Source organism: Podarcis cretensis (assembly GCF_951804945.1).
Source record: "Podarcis cretensis genome assembly, chromosome: Z".
Taxonomy (NCBI): Eukaryota; Metazoa; Chordata; class Lepidosauria; order Squamata; family Lacertidae; genus Podarcis; species Podarcis cretensis.
This window is the reverse complement of record NC_137184.1, coordinates 32,373,423-32,396,867: the sequence shown is the minus strand read 5'-3', so window position 1 is coordinate 32,396,867 and position 23,445 is coordinate 32,373,423. Positions and strand designations below refer to the sequence as shown.

The 23,445-nt window shown below is 45.3% G+C and overlaps 1 protein-coding gene across 1 annotated transcript in view; it reads left to right on the top strand.

Annotated features, from left to right (window-relative positions):
* The first annotated feature begins 904 nt into the window (after window positions 1–904).
* The window catches only part of MID2 (midline 2), a 200,211-nt gene continuing 177,670 nt past the window's right edge, over window positions 905–23,445 (top strand). The window contains exon 1 of the mRNA XM_079962328.1: window positions 905–1,309. The gene's annotated coding sequence lies outside the window, so the exon portion shown is untranslated. The remainder of the gene's footprint in view (window positions 1,310–23,445) is intronic.

Below are 23,445 nucleotides of genomic sequence, written 5' to 3'. Positions count from 1 at the left end.
AATACTTTGTTGGGCCTGGTTAGCCGATGATGAGAATCGGTGTGCTGCAGTTGTTAGTACTGGACTGGTACCTGGGAGATGAGTGTTCAAATCCCCACTTGGCCAGGAAGCACACTGGGTGACTTTGGGGCAGTTGTAGGCTGCATAAACGCCATACAGTCGTACCTTGGAAGTCGAACGGAATCCATTCCAGAAGTCTGTTCTGACTTCCAAAACGTTCGGAAACCAGAGTGCGGCTTCTGATTGGCTGCAGGAAGCTCCTGCAGCCAATCAGAAGCTGCAGAAGTCCAACACGTTCGGGTTCCAAAGAATGTTCGCAAACCATAACACTCACTTCTGGGTTTGCGGCATTCGGGAGCCAAAACATCCAAGTACCAAGGTGTTCGGGATCCAAGGTACGGCTGTATATTTAAACTAGTTAAACTTTCATAGAGCCACAATTCCCAGTAGACAGTTCCCAGGATTCTTAGGGGGAAGTCATGTGCTTTAAATGTATGGTGAGTTCAGAGCCAGAGTCTCTCAACCAAACCTACCTCACAGGGCTGTTGTGAGAATAGAATGTAGAGGAGAACTATGTAGGCCACCTTGTGTTGTTTGGAAGAAAGGTGGCACATCAATGTAATAACCTGCTTCCTGCTTCTGTTGGACAGGACTCCAGTCTAGGAAAGGCTTATGCCACAATTCATCTGACATAAGGTGGTGAATCTTTCTTGTCTCTAAAAGGTGCCACGAGACCGGCTTTATGTGTAATTATGAAAGGGGGCCGCCTCCTCCGCCAGGTCATGCTACCGACTGATTATGCGACGCGAGTTTGATTTAGGATTTGACGTCGCCGCTTCTGCCGCGACGAAGGGCTCCCGGTCCGCTGATTCTCTTCCTCCTCCTCCTCCTGCGGTCTCCCGAAGGCCCTCTAGCGACGGCTGCCGTCCTCAGAGCCAGCACGTGGAGGGCGGCCCCTCAGCCGGCTCCCCTGCTGCCATTGTCCGTCGGCCGGTGCGCGCTTGGAAGTGGACGGTCTGCGTCTCGCCTTCGCTCGGGGTGGACGCTCCGGCCAAGAGGAGGGAACAGCGGGCAGGAGGAGGAGTGCGCGGCTGTGGCTCCGGCTTCCTTCCTGCCCTCCCTTTCTCCTCCCATCGGCCGGGCCAGCCTCGCCTCCCTCCCTCTCTCCCTATCTTCCCGCACACGCTCCCCGACCGGCAGCTCCGCGCTCTCTGCGCCGGCTCCTCCTCCTCCTCCTCTCCGCGCTTCCAGCAAGATGACAGCCGGGCGGCAGCAGCGGCGGTGGCGCGGAGATTCCTCGCACCGGCTGGTAAGTAGAAAGGACGCCGCCGCCGAAGGAACGAGCCCTGGACGGGCGGGCGGTGGTCGCCGCCCCGACGAGAGGGCTCGCGCAGCGCGGCGCAAAGGAGGTGGCATTTGCGCTCTGGCGATCCCCCCAAGAGAAGAGCGGAGGGCGTGCGGGGTAGTGGGGTGGTGGTGGTGGAGGGCGGGGAGGCTGGCGTCGCGGACTGGCGGGCCCACTCCAGAGATGGGAGAGAGGTGTTGAACCTCTTGTGCAGGCAAGAAGGGGTTAACTGAGGGGGGCATAACCAAGAGCGGAGGAAGTAGGTTTCCTCCAGGCGGGCGGGGAAAGAATCGGCTCCCACGGGTTGTGAGTACTTGGATTTGGCTTGGGAGAAGCAGAGGGAAGGAAGGGGTTAACAACCGGTCTGCAGGAATGGCTAGTAGGGCGGCGCGCGGGGCGGGGGGGGGAGGGTGTCAGTTTTAGGTTGCACTGTTTGAAAGGTAGAGAAGTGCGTATTTTGGAGCGTGGATGTGCTGATTTGTGATGTGTAAGGATGTGAGCGTGAAGTGGCCTTGCATATACCTGCGCCCCCGCCTTTTGGCAGAGGGGCAACCCTCTCCCGGCCCCCTCCCGCCCCCACTTCAGAATTTTCCTCAGTATTTTGCAGAGTTGAGTTTTCTGCCAAAGAGCTGAGATGGCGGTAAGGTGGCCCCTTCCTTTGCCACCCCGCCAATCCCTTTTGGCACTGCAGACTTCGGAACACTTGTGCCTACGCACTTCTGACATGGTGGCAGGTGTGTGTCCTCAGCCATGGCCCTGCTGACCCTGAGCTCCCCTCTCCTGGCTGTGGTTCCACATCTGAATGCTTCTGGCTCTCTTCCAGGTGCACATCTGACTCTTGGGAGCGCAGCAATATTGTGGGTGGTTTGCCAGGGGGGATTAATGGAGCTGCCAGCAGAGCCGAACGGGAGGGCAGGTGCACCGCCAGGTAACACCAGTTGAAACAAGTTTTCTCTCCCAGGTGCTAGCCTGAGACACTGAAGTTGGAAGGGGTGGTGGAGAAAGATAATTGCACGCCATCCACTGGTTGGTTTGCTTCATCTCTTACCACCCTTGGCTAGCGGGCCGCCCCTGTAGAGGAAAGACAGCATCCTTGGGTTCTTTCTCTGCTTTTTCCATCCTGAGTAGAATATGTGGTTGCAGCATCCTTCCTCTGCCCTCCCCACTTCAGATCTAATCCTGCCCTCTTTCATTTGCAAGTTCCCAGTTGCGTCACTGAAGCAAGGTCCACGGTGTCTAAGATTCTTGTTCTCCTGGTTTGGGTAGGAAACTGAACTGCAGCTTAACTAAATTCTGCAGTTTTGGGCAATGTGAAATTTTCAGGTTGGGCTGAAGTTTAGACCGCCAGTTCTTTTTCTGCTTTGGCACTGCATTTTCTGTCTGGACAGAGGAAAGCACGGTGGATGTGTGAGGCTGTCGTGGAGGACTTTGGAAGAATCAATTTCTGAAGTCTGTGGCTTGATGTCAATTGAGAAGATTTAAGCTGTCGCCTTCTAGGGATTTTGCTTGCACAAACGGTGCCAATGACTTCAGCACATATCATGTTTTCTGTGGGCTAAAGACAGAAACTTGATATGGTGCAGAATATTCAGGGTTTAACCTAAGAGCTGGAAATCTCCGAAGCTATCAGGTTTACTTAGGCTTGAAACAAAATATTTACCTGTGATGTGTTTCACTCCACATTTTATATTAGGATTTAGTGACAGACATCTCTGATATTGTTTGCAGCTCAGATGCTGTGGGCTGTTGGATTATTTACATTCAGCAAGCTTGGAGAGAGGTTTGCATGTTAGAGCTTCTGTCTGCCACTCAGTGGCCTTACCTGACCCCAGCAGGTAAGGAGAGGGAGTTACAGTGTGCTAACCCCCCCTCCCAATCCCTCTTGCCTTTGTATAATTTGCCATTGTCTTCCCTGAACACATCTTTACATCAACAACTTTGGAATTTGCAGTCTTCAGTGGATGGTGACTTAACTTGGACTTCACAGTCCAAAATAGCAGCTGCGGCTTCTAAGGAGCTGGATATAGTACAGATTTCTGCGAGCCTCAAACTGCTTTGCATTCCTCAAGAGTGCAGTGTCCAGAGAGTTGCTGGTGCTGAGCATTTGAACTTTGATCCAGAGCCTAACAAGAATCCTTTCATCATCATCTTAACTCCCCACCCACTGCAACATTGCTGACCCCAAAGCATTTTTTGAGTTGAATCTTCACAAACTGCAGCATTCACTAGGAGTCTTGTTGAAGTTCAAGGGTGATTTCGCAATTATTTTGACTGATTGGAACCAGAATGCAAGCTGTGCTGTTGTGATGTACAAGTGATATAGGCTAGTGTGTGTCCAGTGCTTTGCTCTGTGGCTGCCTTTACAGGAAGCCTTTATGATGGCAGGTGGAGTCTTAAAGTGGCCCTGGGGAAGATGATGAACAACTTTAAAGTGGCGTGTCTGTATGATTAGCCTCTGCCAACCTGGGTCTTCCAGATGTTTTCGACTGTAGCTCTCCGCCAGCCCTTACTGTGGTGAATTGTAGACCGATATATCTGGAGGACACCTGGCTGACAAGGGCTGTGTTAGATTTACTGTTAGATTTTTCATGTTGCCTTTTCTTATCATTTCTGAAACCTGAACAGAACAGAGCTGGAGAAAGGTTGCCATTCTGTCGGCTGTGTAAATTCCTAGGCATTCAAGGGGAGATTAGGAAGAAATCATTGTGCGGAAATTAGCAAAGACCAGTGTACTTCCAGAAAATTATCTCTGTAACTCCGGCAGCAAGTGGAGTCACTCTTTTTCGTAGTGTATCCTGAGATGCTTCCTCTACTTTTCATGAAAGAGTCATGTCTGTGGCAACAGCAAGTCTCTCAGTGAGGGTTTGTGGGATAAGTTGTTTAGCAAACCTGCTTTTTTTAAAATAAAAAAGTTGCTATTGATAAGTATTCTTAGGGACATAGGAAGCTGTTTTATACCAAGTTAGGTCATTCCAGCTATTGTATTGTCTGAATTGACTGGCAGCAGCTGTATAGGTTTTCAGAATAGAGCTGTTTCCAGTCCTACTTGGACACACCAGAAATGGAATCAGGGACCTCATACCTGCGAAGCAGGTCCTCTGCCACTGAGCTATGGCCCTTCATTTGCAACATCTCTCTTGGAACAATTCCCTTTGCCAAGTATGATGGAAACCTCCTTGCTTGGCTGACAGGGATGGGCGAGGTGACAACTGGATGGGTCTTGTGTGCTACTATTGCACGCCTGTGTCTTGGGACAGAGCTGCGTGCTTTTGGAGCTCCTGTGATTGACCCTTGGCTATTTAAAGACCCGGGACTGTCATGTCAACAGCAGATGGTGTAACACGCCTGTTCTGCCTTGGCAGTTGTGTGCTCCCAGCTCGAGGCAGTTGATTTGCTCAATCAGGCAGGGTTGTAAAGAAACGCTTCTGGTCCCTAGTGGGGCTTTTGGTCAATTTTGATGGGGGAAGACTTGAATTATCCCAGGAAATAAAGTGGAACCTCATGCAGTACTTACAAGCCTGAGGCAAGATTTGCAGACAATTCCCTCCAGGCTGTGGTTTCCAGGTCCTGGATTTTCCAGGAGAGACTAATGCTCTTGATTGTGAGTGCTTCTGGTTACACTTGAAAAAAATAATAATGGTGTTTTCTGCTGATGCATGTAGAATCTCACCATTTGCTGAAGATCAAGTCCCAAATGAAGCTGTGGAGTGAATTCTGGCTTAGAGGGGTGGGAGTTCCCCAGAGCACCACTTTTTTTTTTGGTGAAGAATATTTAGATTTTCAGGCAAAGCCAAGCTTTTCTTCATTTTGGCTTCCCATAACGGCTCCACTCATGGTGCTAATGGCCTTGCATTTGTTGATAGGGGAATGGGGAACCTGTGGTTCTACAGCTGTTGTTGAACACCAGACCCTGCCAGCATGGCTAGTGGTCTGGGATGGTGGGATTTGTAATCCCAAATTTGGGCCTCCAGCTGCTTTTGGAGTACCATTCCCATCATCCCTGGAGACTGGTCCTGCTAGCTAGGGATGATGGGAGTTGTAGTCCAAAAACAGATGGAGACCCAAGTTTGGGAAACTCTGATCTAGATAACTACAGTTCCCCCATCCCTGCTGAAGAGGAATCTGTATGGGAACCCAGAGCCATAAAGGCAGCCTCTGGGGCTGGCTGGCTGTTTAAAACCTTCTAGCTTCTCTCGTTGATGCCTTCTTGGGTGTTAGATTCTGGGGATAGTCTTCTTATGGGGGCAGCAGAAGCAAAGAAGCCCACTAGGTTTGAGGTAGAATCAGATATGTTTCAGAATGATTTCAATGCAGATACCACCTTTTTCTTTTCCTTCCCTCTCAGACTTTGGTTGGGGTCACCAAGGCTGGCAGAAGCTGTTGTGATGTAGTGGGGAGGAGGACTGAACTTGGACTGGAGGCACCTGGGATGAAATCCTCGCTCAGGATTGGCGTGTCTACCTGTCAGTCGCCTAATGATGTCAGGTGCAAGGCACTGCTAAAATGGAGACATTTCCACCCCCTTCAGTTTAGCAGGGGTTTCCGTGTAAAACTTCCTGAATAAGTGGATTCTGATGCAAATTTCTTCCTGAGGTTAAACTTCCATTTAAAGTTTTAACTGGAGATGCTCAGGGTTGTACCTGGGACCTTCTGCATGCAAATCTTGTGCTCTACCACTGAGCTGTGGTAGCTTCTCAAAAGTCTTCTTGGAATTGCCTAGTTTAGTGTTGTATTCTGGCAGAAAAATGGCTCAGGCCATGTTCCCCAGCTGAGAAGATATTGTCTCCTGTGCTGATTTTGAAGCCAGTAGACATTTGAGCCAGATGGTCTTTCAAGCCCCTTGCAATTCCCTGAATGATAGAGAAGCTTGGGTGTGGACCACAGCCTTGCCCTCCCCAATTCCTTGATTTGTAAGCCTGGTTGCAGCATGAGTTAGTGTTTTGTTTTCTTATTTTTTTTTTCTCCTAGAGAGCACTCATACACTTCTGGCTTAATGAGGGCTCTGGCTTATTCTGTTTGAACGAACAGCTCCATTAAGTTGTGCTGATTAATGAGCAGAAAACCCAGTAGGGAAGGCAGAGGTCTGAGCTTCCCGTATGTGTTTATGGCTGTGTCTTGTATGCACAGCACGAAAACATAGCTTGGGAACTTGAAGCCTGCAGATGGGTGGGTGGGAATAGATGCATGTCAATGTGGGGAAAGGAAATCTGGCACTGCAATCATCCATAGATGTCAGGGATAGGGTACACACACCCAGATCTTTTGAAGGCCCATGTGATGGTTTCTGCCACAATCCTTTCATGGCAGTAAGAAAAGATGTGGGAAAAGGCTGCCCCATGCTGAATTTCTGCACCTTCATTTCCTGGTGAGTGCACTGTGTACACATACTGCTGTGTGCTGGGAGAGGTGTTTGATGTGCAACTACTAATCCTTTCTTAGTGTTACTTGTAAGGGTGCACTGTGAGTTGTGCTTTGTGCACACAGTGAAGGCACGCAACTAGCTTGCTGCACGCCGGAGTCAGCATAGGCTAGCATTTTCTTTCTGGCTTCCAGGCTCATGGGTGTTTTTGAGAATAGGCTTTGTGGACTGTTGCACCCACACAGAAAGGCCAGCGTGGGTGCTACGCACAGCATTTCTCAGGCCTCGGCAGTTGAACGTTGGCTTCTGTTTTTAAATGTGAGTGTTGCAGAGAAAGATTGAATCTTCTCTGCTTTGCTTTATGACGCCAGTTGCATCCCTGTGCCTGTCACAGATCTTCACCGGAGCTGTGTGCAGAGACAATAAAACAGTAAGAAAGATGACCCCTGAGCTCCATGTAAAGGTAAAGGGACCCCTGACCATTAGGTCCAGTTGCAAACGACTCTGGGGTTGTGTGCTCATCTCACTCTGTAGGCCGAGGGAGCCGGCATTTGTCCGCAGACAGCTTCTGGGTCATGTGGCCAGCATGACTAAGCAGTTTCTGGCGAACCAGAGCAGTGCACGGAAACGCCGTTTACCTTCCCGCTGGAGCGGTACCTATTTATCTGCTTGCACTTTTTGGTGTGCTTTCGAACTGCTAGGTGGGCAGGAGCTGGGACCGAGCAACGGGAGCTCACTCCATCGCGGGGATTCGAACCGCCGACCTTCTGTTCGGCAAGCCCTAGACTATAGCGCCACCCATATCCAGTGCTCCATGTAAACTATACAAATTGAGCAAATACACGTCATTTTGTACTTTGCTCAATCCTGGTCATGCAAGAGCTCTGTGTGGCATTAGTGTTCCCTCCCAGCTAACGGAGAACTTAGGATCAAACTATACATTGTATGGAGCACCTGCTTACAACTGTCTATACCAAGCCTAAAAAGCTGTTGCCACACCCCACCACGAACCAGATTGGATTGTGGCACGGGGGAAGGACTAAATAACTCTTTTCTTTCCATACTGTTGAAAATTGCTTCCGATGTTGCTCTTCCCTGAACATTATGCACAGCTTGACCCTTGGTGAGCAATAAGCTCTGCAAACCATTTTTTATATCAAGTTCTGGCAATTTGGTTCCGATTCTGTTCACATGGAGCCTGTCCCTTTTGTACAGACTTGCCTTTTGTCCCATAATGGCTGCTTACCCTGCTCGTGAGTGGGCAGCAGTTGTGACCTATCACAGGCTTCCCCTCCATCCTTGGGGGGGTGAAATTCCTCTTGGTGTGGCCAGCCATTGGACAGCTGGATAGCCCACCCACATCAATATTTGAACTGGCCAATTGGGCAGGCTGGGAGATGGAGCATAGATGGAGGAGCAGAGTCAAGGAGTGTTCACTCTGGTCCACCGACTGGGAATGAAAGCTGGCTGCACCTGCATCACTTAGCACAGGTGGCCAAAGATCATAATTGTCCCTTAATGTTTCCTAGTACTGTATCTAGCAGATCTAAACCTGTTCTCCTGGCATCACTGTCTTGTCTGCGATTTGAGGCTTCTGAGCTCTGCCTGTCCTACTGGCCTTGCATGCAGAACAGGTAGTATTTCTTGACAATGCTAACATGGAGGCCCTAGATCTTAATATCCTATACGGCAACTTAATTATTTTACATCCAAGAGCACGCCATTCATTTTTTACTGATGCTGAAGCTTAGATGGCTTCAAAATCTCCTGAATCCCTCTCTTACTTACTTTTATGTGCCTTTATTCTAAGGTTTTTTTTTTGGTTTTAGGTTGCATTTTGGTCTTAATGATAGCGATCTTTTTTTTAATACGGTACACAGCTTAAGCGTATTAAGCAGTTTAGAAATGCCTTATACATAGTTTATACATAGCTTAGTTTAATTAAAAGTATTTATTAACATTTATGTATTTAATGACAGCAGCACGAATACTGTAATTCCCAAAGATGGAAAGGAGGAGAAGTCCCAGCAAAGGAAGAATAGCTTTGGAAAATGTTGGAATACACGGAACTGGCAAGATTAACAGCAAAGATTAGAGACCCCTAATGATAAAAACTTCCTTGGGGACTAAGGAACTTTTATTAAGCATTTCAAGTGTTGCTAAAGCGAGATGAAAACGTGAGCAGGACTTGAAATATGAGCGTTAATTTTTTAAAGATAAATAGGTTTAAATAGATGTATTGAATAGTGCAGGTGAAATATGCAGCATTCAAGGGTAAATATGGAAAGCGTGGAAGGGAAGGACAGGAAGTCAATTGATAAAATAACTTACGGTTTATGTTAAAATTTGTAGTTTTTTTGTTTTTGTGAAAAATCAATAAATAAGATTTTTTTAAAAAAAATTAATTAAAATAAAATAAAACAAATGAAAGAGAATCATAGATAAATGCACCAAGGATAAGTTTACTGGTGACCACAAGGCAAGATGGTTATTTGCCACCAGAATGGCCAGTTGCTGGGGGACAGCAGAGGGAGAGGACTGTTGTCCTCATGTTCTTCTTGAGGGCTTCCCATCCAAATATATTTTATTGCCTGCTGTGGTAAACAGGATATTGGAACAGAAGGTGGTTTGGTTTGGTTTGGTTTGATTTGGCAGGGCTCTTACGATGCTGACTCCTCCCCTTGCGCTGTCTGGATGATGCAAAGATAGACTGCAAGACTTTGCGACGTGAGGGCTGCTGTCTTCTATGGGGCAGTGGACCGCCCTGCTCAGCATCCTCCCAGTGTGGCTAGGACAAAGGGTCCCCAAACTAAGGCCCGCGGGCCAGATAAGGCCCGAGGGACTGGTTTATCCGGCCTGCTGCGACCCCCACCGTCCACTGCCGCTGCCCACTTCCGGGTCGGAGGAGCACTGGAAATAGCTTGTGCACATGCGCAAGTGTTATTTCCAGTGCACATCCGGGCCGGAGGAGGCCCATGCACATGCACACAAACTATTTCCAGTGCTCCTCCGACCCAGAAGTGCGCCGAAAATAGTGTGTGCGCACGTGTATTGGCATGCGCTTCCCCGCCCTCCAGCCTGCTGCACGATCGGTGCTGGAGCCACCGGCCTGAGGTGCGGTAAGTTTGCTGACCCCTGGGCTAAGAGAATATAAAGACTAAACCCACAGACTATTCTGAGTCGGCCATTTGAGTCTGTGGCCACTGGTGGTGGAGAGCTGTTTCTTAGCTTATCCTTGGAGCTTTGTAGGGTCTCTTTGGTCAGAACATAGGTAACTGCCTTATGCATAGCCAGGTCAGTGGTCCATCAAGCTCACTACTGTCTACTGAAGTGCAAAACCCTTTCCAGCTTCTGTGCAACCTTCTGGGGGGCCACCTGCCAGTGGTGAAATCAGAGCCAGAGGCAAAAGTGGCACAACGAAAGACGTGAACTTTCAGGATAGCTGAAATAATGACTCAACCCTTGTATGCCCAATTTATCCCTGCACTCTGCAGGTGAGAGGACCTCCAACAGGTAACCATTCCTCATCGGGCTTTAATTGTTGTGGCACCTGCCTGAGGAAGTCCCTCTGCTTGAAGATTAGAAAGGTACCATCTCTCCTGCCTTTCCTTCACCCTGCTGAAGGCCTTCCTCTTTCTCAACAAGCCTTTTAAGTGGAGATCTTTCCCAGTCTTCATCTGCATTGGAATTGTTTTAAAGATGTTTTAAAGTTGTTTCATCACTTGTTTTTTTGCTAGCTTGGGCTGCTTTGGGATGGATTTAATAAGTAAGTAAGTAAGTAAGTAAGTAAGTAAAAGTCAGCCAGTCAGTAAGTAAGTAAGTATGTAAGTAAGTAAATTAATTAATATTTTCAAGCTTTGTAACATCAGCTAGTTTCTGCATTCATTTGTGCACCATCCTCTATCATCTGAGCAACCAAACAGCACCATCAGCATTGAAGGGCCAGATAGAAGAACTTGAGGGTCTGCATTATGTGAGGTTACCTTTTCTTTCTCTGCATGCTGACTGGCAGTTGGCTTTCCAGGTTTCTGACTGAGGATATACGTAGCCCAACCTGGAAATGCTGGGAACTGAACCTAGGACCTTCTGCAGATAGTCTGCCTCTGAGCCGTGGCTCTTCCCAGTTAGCAGGTAGTCAAAGGGGCCTGGCAGGCGCTCTGCAACAAAAGCTTGCATCTGTTACTTAGAGCCAAACTGAGGTTTTCCAGGCAGCAACCCTAGGGGTGGCAATCTGTAGATGGTAAACAGCCAGAGAGATATGGGTGCCCTACCTCTCCTGTCCCCATGCATTTCTCTGGAGGACATTGAAAAGCTACCTGGGGCACCGAAGATAGATTCAGCTTGGCTTGTTATGAAGAACCCCCAAATAGTCAGTCCAAAGGTGGGAAAATCCCAACTATTTAGTTGCTTCAGTATCACAAATCAGAATTGTATGGTTTTTTAAAGGATTCACCCTATTTTTTACGTGGTAGATAATAGAACCATAGAATATGCAGCTGTCCCACAAGGGGATTGAACCTGCAACCTTGGTGTTATCAGCACCACCCTCTAACTAACTGATCTGTGTCATCTCATTTAACTGATTTTAGTATTGTGTCATTACATTCTTGTAACCTGCCCTGGGTTCTTAAGGTTGAAATGCAAGTAGGAAATCTTAACAAATAAATAGCCAATAAAGTTGGTGTTTTTTTTGTTTTGTTTATTTCCCACCTGCCTAAGGCCAAGCTCTCTTGATATTGTAAAGGATTATTTCTATTGAAAGATTCAGGCCCCAGATTCTGCGTATTGCTGCTCGGTTATTTATTTATTAAAAATATTATTTTATGCCGCCTTATATGCATGACCGAAATACAAAGGCCAATCACAAAATAAAGCAACGAAATGGTTAACACACCAAGTAGAAAGCTTTGGAATACAGTATAGAGAAAGCTGCACAAAAAAAGCATTTTCCAGAGGTGTTTTTAGAAGTAACTACTGTTGTAAGCCACTGCAACCTACTTTATTGACTGTAAGAGAATGATTCGGTGAAGCCTAAATTAAGTGTGTGTCGTGGTGATGGTGGCGTGACGACCCTGCAGGCACTAGCTAAGGCCTCTATGGGCTCATATGTGCCTGCAGGCACTGCATTGGTGATCAAGATTATGGGGAAAACTGATCACAGATGTTGTGAAGCAGTAGAGGGATGCTCAAGGCAGTAGCATTAATGAGACATAGATTCATGGAATTGTAGAGTTGGAAGGGACCCTGAGGGCCATCTTGTCCAACCCCCCTGCCATGCAGGAATCTCAACTAAAGCATCCGTGACACAAGGCCATCCTTGATGGCTTGGCTTGATTTACAGAGCTCTCCCTGCAGACCTCAGGAAGGGTCCTTGCTCAGTGGCAGAACATCTGCTTTGCACGCAGAAAGTCCAGGTTCAATCCCTGGCACCTCCAGCTAAGGCTGGGGGAGACCTCTGCCCTGACACCCTGGAGAACTGCTGCTACTCAGTCCAGACAATACTGTGCTAGATGGGCCAGTGGTCTGACTTGGTACAAGGCAGATTCCTGCGTTCCAGACCTGCCACTCTGGACGGATATGACATCTCTTTAGTAGGCATGTCTTTCCCCCTGGAGGTTCTTTTCTGTCCCTTCAGGCATCCTCAGCGATGCAGTCTTCATTGGAGATTGACTGCACCTTATCTCCTTTCACTGCTGCAAAGGATTAAGCATACCTGCCTGGCTCTCATAAGCATGTGAGCTGTTATAACGAACTGAAATTTATTTTTAATAGCAAAGTTAATCGCAGAGTCCACTCATTGATTCTCTATTTTGCAGCTGTATTAGCTAGGCTGTGCTGCTGCTAATGGTCTAGAAAATCGCCTTTTAATAAAGTCAGGCAGAGGGTGTGTGTTTGACGGGGTGCGGGGAGAGAGAGAGAGAGAGAGATCTAACTGTAAAAGTACAAGCCAGGATGGCTAAAATTGGAAAGCTTCGGAATGAGCAGCATAAAAGGAGGCTGGCAACAGCCATGCAGTGAAGCAAACAGGAGCCGTTCAAAGGCTGTTTTCTCACATGCAGGCTTATCACTGAATGACAGCAGCTTCCAGAGAGCTTTCTCTGATACCTTTTGCACTTGCAGCTTTTTGTTTGCACTTTTGGTGCAGAGAACAAGTTTGTACTATGTTGAGTAATTTGAGAGGATAGTGCTTTGTTTGCATCCTGATATTTGAGGAAGGAAGACAAATTAACTGAGGGCTTTATTTCGCTGTCTTTCCAGATTGAGGAAAGATTGCATGTGCTGATGGTGGAACTTCTATGTTAAATTAAAATGCAGTGAGGTTCAAAACTTTGACTCTCAGGGTTGGGTGAATTGCTGTTTGCTGTCCTCAAGGTATGTGGTGATTTTCTGTGCAGGCCTTCATTCCCTCTTTGTCCTGTACTGTAACTACATTTCCCTGCTTCTGTTTAACGTGCTTTCGAAAGCTTTGCGTAAATCTGGATCTCACACAAATAATCACGTAACGGTTTCACCATGTGCACAAAGCAGAACTCAGCCCTCATCCATTCAAACTGCACTGCACAGCCATTTATAAGCAGCAAGAATTGTTTTTTTGCTTGCCCAGTGTGAGCGGAACAATGGTTATATTTTCGCAGTAAGAAGCTTGGGCTGATGAAAGCCAGCGTGGTGCTAAAAGCAAGAAAAGCCATTCTGGATTAAGCCAGTAAGGAGATACCACAAATACATATATTTGTGATAGGTTTTCGCTGTTTGTACAGTAATATTTCCCTGCATAAACACTTCCCTGTATTTCACTGGGGATGTAAAACCCAACCATTTTATATAATCGCATTAGAACCAATTTAGTGCGGCTGGGATTGCTTCTTGCACTTCACAGGTGAAATTCTGCTGAGGCTGGCAGGGAATGGTTACATTCCCTAGCTTTCAAACCTTACATCTGCTCCCACGGTGTGGACTGTAGCTGCAGGATTGTGGTTAGCTAGGCTGGAAGACTTCAGATGGTAGCTGCATTTCCACCTATTGGTACAACACACTTACTGGCTTATCTGGCATGGACAGTGTGCTCGTGCAGGCTGCCAATCTTTCCGACTTTGTTCCTGCCTTCATGCAAAGCGGATCAATAAACTAAGAAGTATTTGCTCCAATTACGCCTTAACCAGAGTTGTGGTTTAAAAGGTCCGTATAGTTAAAGCTATGGTTTTCCCAGTAGTGATGTATGGAAGTGAGAGCTGGACCATAAAGAAGGCTGATCGCCGAAGAATTGATGCTTTTGAATTATGGTGCTGGAGGAGACTCTTGAGAGTCCCATGGACTGCAAGAAGATCAAACCTCTCCATTCTGAAGGAAATCAGCCCTGAGTGCTCACTGGAAGGACAGATCCTGAAGCTGAGGCTCCAGTACTTTGGCCACCTCATGAGAAGAGAAGGCTCCCTGGAGAAGACCCTGATGTTGGGAAAGATGGAGGGCACAAGGAGAAGGGGGCGACAGAGGACGAGATGGTTGGATAGTGTTTTCGAGGTTACCAGCATGAGTCTGACCAAGCTGCGGGGGGCAGTGGAGGACAGGAGTGCCTGGCGTTCTCTGGTCCATGGGGTCACGAAGAGTCGGACACGATTAAACGACTAAACAACAACAACAACAACAAGAAGAAAACATGGTTGCTAGTCAACCAGAGGACATGGTTTATAGTTGGTTATTTATTTACTTACTTACCTACTCACTTACTTACTGCAGATAATGTTTCAGAGTAGACTCATGGAAAGGAAGGGACCTAAATTAGCCATGTCTATTAATTTCCATGGGTCTACTTTGAGCAGAACTAGCGCTGGATGCAAACCACATAATAACAACTTGTAACAGGATAAAACAACAGTATTGACTAAAAATACTCATCCTGCAGTATTATAAAATACAAGGTTTATATAGCTCTTAATGAAACCTTCTAAGCGGCTGGCATACAACAACATGAAACACTGATTAACAATATTGATAAAATAAAAAACAAATTGACATACGAAGTACCCAGGTATGGATAAAACCAGCAGTTTTGAAAGAAATATATCTAATAAACCTGGGAAGGCTTGCCTAAAGAAAAGGATTTTTAGCAGGTGCTGAAAAAGGTACAACCAAAGCATCTGCCTAATATCAATTGGCAGGGAGTTCCAGAGCATAGAGGCTGCCACACTAAGGGATTGATTCATTGCAAGTGTGGAACAAGCATTTCACTCTTCCATAGTTCCTCAGATCAAAATGGATGATAGGGCATATATCCTTGTGCAAATTAATTGAAACAAAGCATGTTTTGTATCTTACTCATAATCCTGTACTCAAAACAAACACGAAAAGTCAGTTGATCATTATGGTGTTGGCAGCCTGCAGCCAATAGAAGGAATGATGCACTCGCTGCAATATATTGCTGTTCTACGAAAGAGAGTTATTCCAGAGCTGGAAAAGAGGTATCCTCGCGGTCCTGGGATATTGCAGCAGGACCTAGCCCCCTGTCACACATCGAAAGTGGGGAAGAAGTTCATGACAGAGCAGCAAACACAGGTACTTGATTGGCCAGGGAATTCCCTGGACGTAAATCCCATTGAGAATTTGTGGGCTATATGCAGCCTCTGTGCTGTAGACTGTACGACTATGGAGAAACTCATTCAGGCGCCGATTCAAGTGTGGTACAGGAATCCGAAAATCAACAGTAACTGTTCGAAACTAGTAGACTCCATGCCAAATCATGTTCAAATGCTGCTTAAAAATAGCAGAGGTCATATCCATTAGTAATGTACGTATATGTGAGTTTTGTACAATAAACTACATTGTTTGTTTCAAGTAATTTGCACAAGGGTGTGAATGGAATAAGGCAGTCCTTCAAGTAAGCTGTTGATGGCTTTTATTGGCTTCCTGATTATGACTTTGGAGAGCAGCAAACCGTGATCCTGGTTCAGATATAATTAATTAATATACCGTTTAATGCCAAAACAGCTTCTGAATGGCTTACAAAACATAAAAAACAATTGCACAATGTTGTTCAAATAAGGAATAATTAAATAATATAGCAGTTCCAGAGAACAATAAAACAACCCCATTAAACCATTTACAGTGTAAATATCCATGCTTTTAAAATGCAATGAAACATTAAAACAGCACAGCAATTAAAACAGGAAACTTGGGTCAAGAGATCAAGGGAACGCCGATGTAAACAGGTGCATCTTCAGAAACTGGTGGCATGCCAATATAGTTGGGGCATTTCATATTTCAATGGGCAGTTCATTCTGCAATACTGTTGTCACAGTACTGTCACAAGTGCTTCTTGATTTGTTTATCCTGCTTGCAGAAGAGGAGCAAAGTAAGAGTGATCAAGAAGCATGCATGGGCATGCTGTTTCTCCAGATAAATCATGGTAAGGTAGGCACTCTGGCTTGTCGTGTGAATGCAGCAGCTTGTCACCACACTGAACTGCAATGACTAGAACAACAGAGGGAGTATTGCAGATGAAATCTGAACATTGTTGAGAACTGATGCTATTGTTTTCTGGATCTTTTAAATAATGCATCAGATGCATAACTCTGAAAACTGGTTTTCAGTTCTGCCAATAATATTTTGGTGACCAAGAGCAGCTAATTAGACTGCATTCACAGGCAACTGGAAAGGCTAATAATGGTCCTGAATATTTCTGCAATAGGTTATTCATGGGGCATACTTTACTGTCTGCACTGCCCACGTTCCTCTTGCATACAGAAATAGATCTCCAGCTCTTTCACTATAAGTGATATGAGAGTTCTTCTCTCCTTGTTGTAGAGCTGTGGTGGGTTGACTTTAATCTCACAGTCTACTTTAAAAATAAATCCATGTGGTCTTCCAGTCTGCATTTTTCATCAGGAGTGCATGTGCAGGATCAGTTAAGGGGTGACAATTCTGTTTTAAGAGATTCTTGCTTAAGAGCATAAGAATTGCCTGGTTGGGTCATGACCATGGTGAGGTTTGCTCAGCCTATATTCTCAAGGGTTGCCAGTTCACCATAATGAGAAATGCTTCCTTTAGGGCAAACCGGAAGTAATTCTACTCCTTATGGCAGAGCTTTCCAAACTTTTCATGTTGTTGACACACTTTTTAGACATGCATCATTTCACGACACAGCAATTCAGTTTTACTAGCAAACCAGAGGTTAAACTAACCCCTTTCCATTCCTGGGAGGAGCACAAGGAGTGTTCGCGTGACACCATTACACACTGCAGCCGACACAGAAGCATGTCGCGACACACAGTTTGGAAAGCTCTGCTTTATGGCACTGGGCATAATAAAAGTTATTGCTGGATATGATTGTGTTTATGACTCCCAAAGCTGTACTGCTTGAATGCTAGAAGTATATGATCCTTGGGGGGTTTGCCCTGCCGGACTTAAGACTCTACTATGAATCGGCAGCTTTCTGCTGGTTAAAAGATTGGCTACTTCTTGAAAATGCAGACATTTTAGACTTGGAAGGATTTGATAATAACTTCGGTTGGCATGCATATATTTGGTATGACAAGGTTAAAGTGTATAAGGGTTTTAAAAATCATATTGTTAGGAAAGCACTATATAACGTTTGGATTCGGTATAGAGATTTATTGGAAAATAAAACTCCCAGGTGGCTTTCACCTATGGAGGCCAAGGAGGTAAAGAAACTTAATATGAGAACTAATTGGCCGAAATATTCCGAAATTTTAGAACAAGAAGGTGGTGAACTTAAATTACAAAGTTATGAGAAAATAAAGTCCAAGGTACGAGATTGGCTCCATTATTTTCAAATAATGGAGGCTTACAAACAAGACAGGAAAATTGGTTTCCAGGTGGAGAAATCGAAACTAGAAACAGAACTGCTAGAACCCAATACTAAGAATCTATCAAGAATGTATAACTTGCTGTTGAAGTGGAATACAATAGATGAGACAGTGAAATCAGCTATGGTTAAATGGGCACAGGACATAGGTCATGACATTATGTTTGCTGACTGGGAGCAGTTATGGACCACAGGTATTAAATTTACGGCATGTAATGCCCTACGAGAAAACATTATGAAAATGATTTACAGGTGGTACATGACCCCAGTCAAGCTTGCGAAGATTTACCATTTGCCCAATAACAAATGTTGGAAATGTAAAGAGACTGAAGGTACCTTTTTCCACCTTTGGTGGACCTGCCCAAAGATTAAGGCCTTCTGGGAAATGATTTATAATGAGATTAAGAAAGTGCTTAAGTGCACCTTTAACAAGAAACCAGAGGCATTTCTCTTGGGTATGGTCGGCCAGCTGGTGCCGAAGAAGGATAAGAATTTCTTTTTGTACGCTACTACGGCAGCAAGGATTCTTCTAGCAAAGTATTGGAAGACACAAGAGTTACCCACGCTGGAGGAATGGCAGGCGAAAGTGATCGACTTTATGGGACTGGCAGAAATGACCGGCAGAATCCGCGACCAAGAGAAAGAGACTGTGGAAGAAGACTGGAAGAAGTTTAAGACGTATCTCAAGAATTATTGTAAAATTGAGGAGTGCTAAAATGCTGAGGGAAAGGAAGACGTAGAATTGCAGCGGTAAACTGTGTTTGATTTTAGGGTGGAATTGAAAAGGAGAATGAATTTATATTTAATTGGCTAAGAAGGGTTGCTGAACAATTGTTTAAAATTAAGGATGCAAAAAGGGGAAGGTATGGGGAAGTCCGGGAAAAGAGGTTTATGGAAATAAGGTAAAGAAAATATGACTTTTTGTGTTTGTTTTTTATGTTGTTTTTGTGTATGTTAAAAATTTGGAAATTAATAAAAATTATATTTAAAAAAAAAGAAGTATATGATCCTTGATGAAGATTTGGTGGTAGTCATGTGCTTATTTCAATCAAGACTGTTGCATCCTGCTGGAGAATCCTCAGTACTGTTCTCTGGAGATATTTGGGTGGGGTTTCGGGTTTGTTTTTTTTGTGTATAATATTAAACTAGCACATTACAAAACCTGCGGTTCTCCAGATGTTGCTGGAGAACAGGCAAATCCACGTCATACATTTAAAGCAGTTTAAATGGGAACAGTAGTTTCATCCTCACTGAGCTACAGTCCCCACCAATAAACTGTAGTTCCCAGGATTCTTTGGGAGGAAGTCATTAATGCGTTGAATCAACTTTAAATGTCTAATGTGGATGTCCCATACATCTCACATCATCCCTGACAGTTGGCCATGCTGTCTGGGAAAGGGCCCTAGGTTCTTCATCCTTTTTATAAAAGAGCCACAGATGTTCAGGGGTGAGGGATCTTTTTCCTTTTTTTTTTTAGCCCAAACAGCTTATCCCCTCATGGATGACCTTTTGGGATCTTTGTGACAAAAATAGGTGGCGCCAGATGCAAAACTGGGTAGAGTAAGAGGTGCGACTTATCTTCATACATTAGGCTGTATTCCAATTACAGTGCCCCCCAAATCAGAGGTTTCTATGTGCACTCAACCCACCACCTCTCTTGTTTCATCCAGACAAGCAAGAGGCATTGTCCACTATTGTAGTCAGTGCTGTTGTAGAAGGTGCACCATTGAGGGGGATAGGAAGCTTGGACTGAGGCTGGTCATGACCTGGGAACAGTCCTGAAGGTCTGATGGAGAGCCCTACAGGGCTGCTTTCAGTGGCTTGAGGTTCTCCCGCCCATGAGATTCAGTAACAAAATGAGTTTGTCTGTCAGCACAGCTGTCAACGTTTCCCTTTTTTAAAGGGAAATTCCCTTATTCTGTATAGGATTCCTCACAAGAAAAGAGAAAAGTTGACAGCTGTGTCTGTCAGTCATTACAGTTCAGAATTTCATGGTTGTGTATATCCATCTATGCTTCTTTTTTATGCTTATTATAATGTTTGTCTTAATATGCAGTCTTAAATGCAGGTAGAGACCACAATTTGCCCTTTTCTCTGAGAAATACCAAAACCTTTCTTACATCTCCTTAAGTTCAGGGGTCTGCTCTAAGCATGACATAAGTCTGGCTCTTTCCTATGGACTTAAATTGAACTGTGTTTTCCACTCGTGACTTCCAATGCAGAGTACAGAGGACTTTGGGTTACTATAGAGGCACCAGGTATACAGCAATGCCAGACTGCACCCTTAGAGAACCATGGCCAATGGCAGCTTTCAATCTAACACCAGAAATTCAGACTGAAACCCACTACGACAACCAAAGCTGATTAAAAAAAAATCTATACAAATAAGAGACAGGTCTTACAGATTGTGGCCAACTAAGAGAGGACACAAGTACCCAAAACTCATTAAATTAAGGGGCGAAAGCCTTGGTAAAAGGCAAGTTTTTATTATGTGTGGATGTGCTCTGAGTAAAAATTAGTTGGATAGAACTCAGGAATTCAGGGAATTCAAACAAATAAAAGTAGGGTCTGATCTTGTGGAGCAGGGAAGGCCTGGACAAAAAGACAAACCTTTACAAAACATCTGAAGCAAGTGAAGGCTGTTGCTTTTGCATATGACGAGAGGAAGGAGGTTGTATAGTACAGGGGCAATAGCAGAAAATGCCCATTTTTGGTTCACCACTCTATGATGTTTTTTTGGAGTGTGGTGTTGTGAGGGGAATTTCCACAAATGATTTAAGTGATCTCGGCAGGGTAAGGCCTCTGCAGGGGGCATGTGGTTTCATGTAACCTGGCTCCAAGTTGCATTAAGAACTTTGTATGCCAGCTGCCACACTATGAACATGTGCCCCGGAAGCTGATCAGTGGCAGCCAGCACAGTTCATGGCTGAGAAGATGAGCTGGAGGAATATTGGGTGAACACTGACTGCTCTGTACATCGCTTGTGTTGGGCTTCCCAGAATGGGCTTGGAGTGACAGCAGGTGGCCCGTGTCACTGTTGTAAGATGGAGATTAACACACTCTCTCGTCTGCATTAGAGCATTTTGTTTATGCTCAGGCATCTGACAAGTACTTAAAGCTCCCACTTTAGAGCCTCTCAAATTCTTTCAAGGCAACACTCCCTGGAGCAGTGTTTGCTCACATTGTCTCGCTCCTAAACTTTATATGTAAACCTTGAAAGCTCATTTAGGCGAAGGCTGTGAAGTATCCCTCCCTTTTATTGGTTTGCCTGAGAGCTGGCTTATTTTGGTTCCTTTCTATGAGAATCTGACACACAGGCAAAATGCAAGCCTGGGTTTGCTTCCTCTGGAGCGGGGATGTTTGTGCCAGAACTTTTAAGGAAAAACCCTCAGTGGCTAGAAAGTGTGTGACACACTGCTCAGAAACTTTCCCTCTGCCTGTTGCTTCTGACATGCTGGGGCCTGCCCTGTACAAAAAAGGATAAGGGAACAAGCTGTGAGGAATTCCATTTGCCAAGCCAAGTTGGCTGCGGTGTTTCAGGGAGGGAGGGTCTGGCAGGCAGGTTTGGTTCTGCTCCTCGCAAGGCCTGCTTATTTTTCTTCAGGAAAACGTCTTCTGACTTCGTTTGGAAAGATTTTCAGTTTTAAACATTGCAATAATCTTACAGACATTTTAACGTTTCAAAACTTGACTTCCTTCCCCCTCTTTCTGCGGTTTTTAAAATTTATTTTTAATATTTTCTGCATATCCAAATTAATTTGTTCATTAATTCATCTACTTTAAATATACAATCGTACCTTGGGTTACAGACGCTTCAGTTTGCGTTTTTTCGGATTATGGACCCGCTGAAACCCGGAAGTACTGGAATGAGTTACTTCCGGGTTTCGGCGGCCGTGTATGTGCAGAAGCGCTGAATCGCAATCCGCACATGCGCAGACGCGCTGCTGCGGGTTGTGAACACTGCGGGTTGCAAACGTGTATCCCACACGGATCATGTTCGCAACCCGAGCGCCCGCTGTATACTCTTATGAAACTGCAGGTAATTACAATCATCCTGCCAATGTTCTTATCTGTTTACAGCTTGTTTGTACATATTCAATAAATCATTTCCATACTTTTATAAAACATTTGTTATCTTGATTTCTTATTTTTCTGGTAGGTTTCACCATTTCTGCATATTCCATGTCCATTCTTCTTTTGCTGGGACTCCTTCTTGATAAATAAATGTTATTGTTATTATTTTCTTTTTCCAGTTTTTCTTCCTTCTGATTATTGTGTAGTCTTAGAAGCTAAGGGGATTGTCATGAAGCGTGCCTGTACTTCAGGATTTACTGCTATGCTTACGGCACTGACCGATGAGTGACTTCCCTGGCTGAAAACAGGTGACCCTGCTTGGGGATAACATCTTTTTTGGGGGTCAGATTGAGGCCTTTGCATGTTGCCTGATTAGAAGTTCAGATGCTCAAACTTCTATCAACTTCATTACCCGCCTCTGTTGCCGTGCTGGGTACTATTCCCATGTCCTTGGTTGGGACAGCATAAGTTCAGGGGCAGAGTGAAGTGGCAGTACAGGATCTAGGATTTGCAGTACAGGATCTAGGATTTGTATGGGGGGGGGGAGAGAGGGTCTAGGGGAAGCAGTTATCAGTGGTGTCTCCCTCCCTGAGTGTGTCCACACATCCTCCTTGTGACTCTTGTGACTGTACATCTGCTTGCCTTTCCCTCTAGCCAAATCTGCACCACCTCGTAGAGGAACAAGTCAAGGTGTGTGGTAGGGATGTTAGAAGGCATCGCTTCCTTTTCTGTCCTGTATTCATTGCATGCAGCGTCGCTTCCGTTCTGCTACAGTTCATCTTCGGCCAAAAACCCTATTATTTGTTTCATTGTTCACGGTAGTGAAATTACATAGCTTACGTAATTTCTGCGATCTATTACATCAATTAGGCAGGCTACATTGCCGCCATGTTATTCCACCCCATTAATTTCAGTGCAGAAGGAACACTATGCAAATTGGGGAGTGACATAATCTATTATTATTATTTTACCCTGAAAGCAAAAACCATGAAGACTATGGTAATTATATTTGCTGGATTGATTTCTGTACCAGACGTGGAACAAAGAAGCGAACATTGGCAGTTTCCACACCTGTTTCTGTTTTCATTGTAATTCTGTAAATCCTTAGTGTGTGGAGATTGTTGCTCCTTTTTCTAGCACCTCTCACTGCTTGCTCTAAGAGGGCAGGTAAATAGACCAGTGCTGCGCTAAAACCTGTCATCCAATTTCTCAAAAGCTTTCCTCCGCTGTGAAGGAGACATTTTTCTGCCTCATTCTCTCTGGGAAATTTTCAATTTTTCTTTAGCCTTCTGGTCAGTGCAAGGTTTTGAATGCGCTGTATTGTTGCAAGGTGACAGAGAGTGCTGTGTGTGCATGCACACTCTTGCTTTCTTTCCAGTGAATATTTCTCTGGCACTTTGCAGCTTCCTCGGCTGCCCAGATCAGGTTCTGATCTGAAAAAAGCCCCATGGGAGGAGTTCCTGTCCATCCCTGGACTTTAATTGGAGTGTGAGAATGAAAGAAAGGAGACTTGCTAACACCCCTTGGCTACCTCAAAAGTATGGCAATCACAATAATAACCACATACCCCACACATGAGAAATTCACCAAATTTCTCTCTGTGTGTGTGCTTCAATTCATTGAAGGAAGATGGTTGGGGGAAATGCAGGAGAATTTTTTTGGCACAGCACTAAAACAGATAGCAACTGCAAGGAGCACCAGAGGCGGGGCAGGGGGCTCCAGGATTTGGCATAGAGTCCCCTACTGGGTCATAGGTCTTGTCTGGCATCAAATGATGCTGACAAGGGGCTTTGAAAACCCATTGGTTGCTTGGCTGGGTTCCACACATATCATACAGGCTTGCCTTAA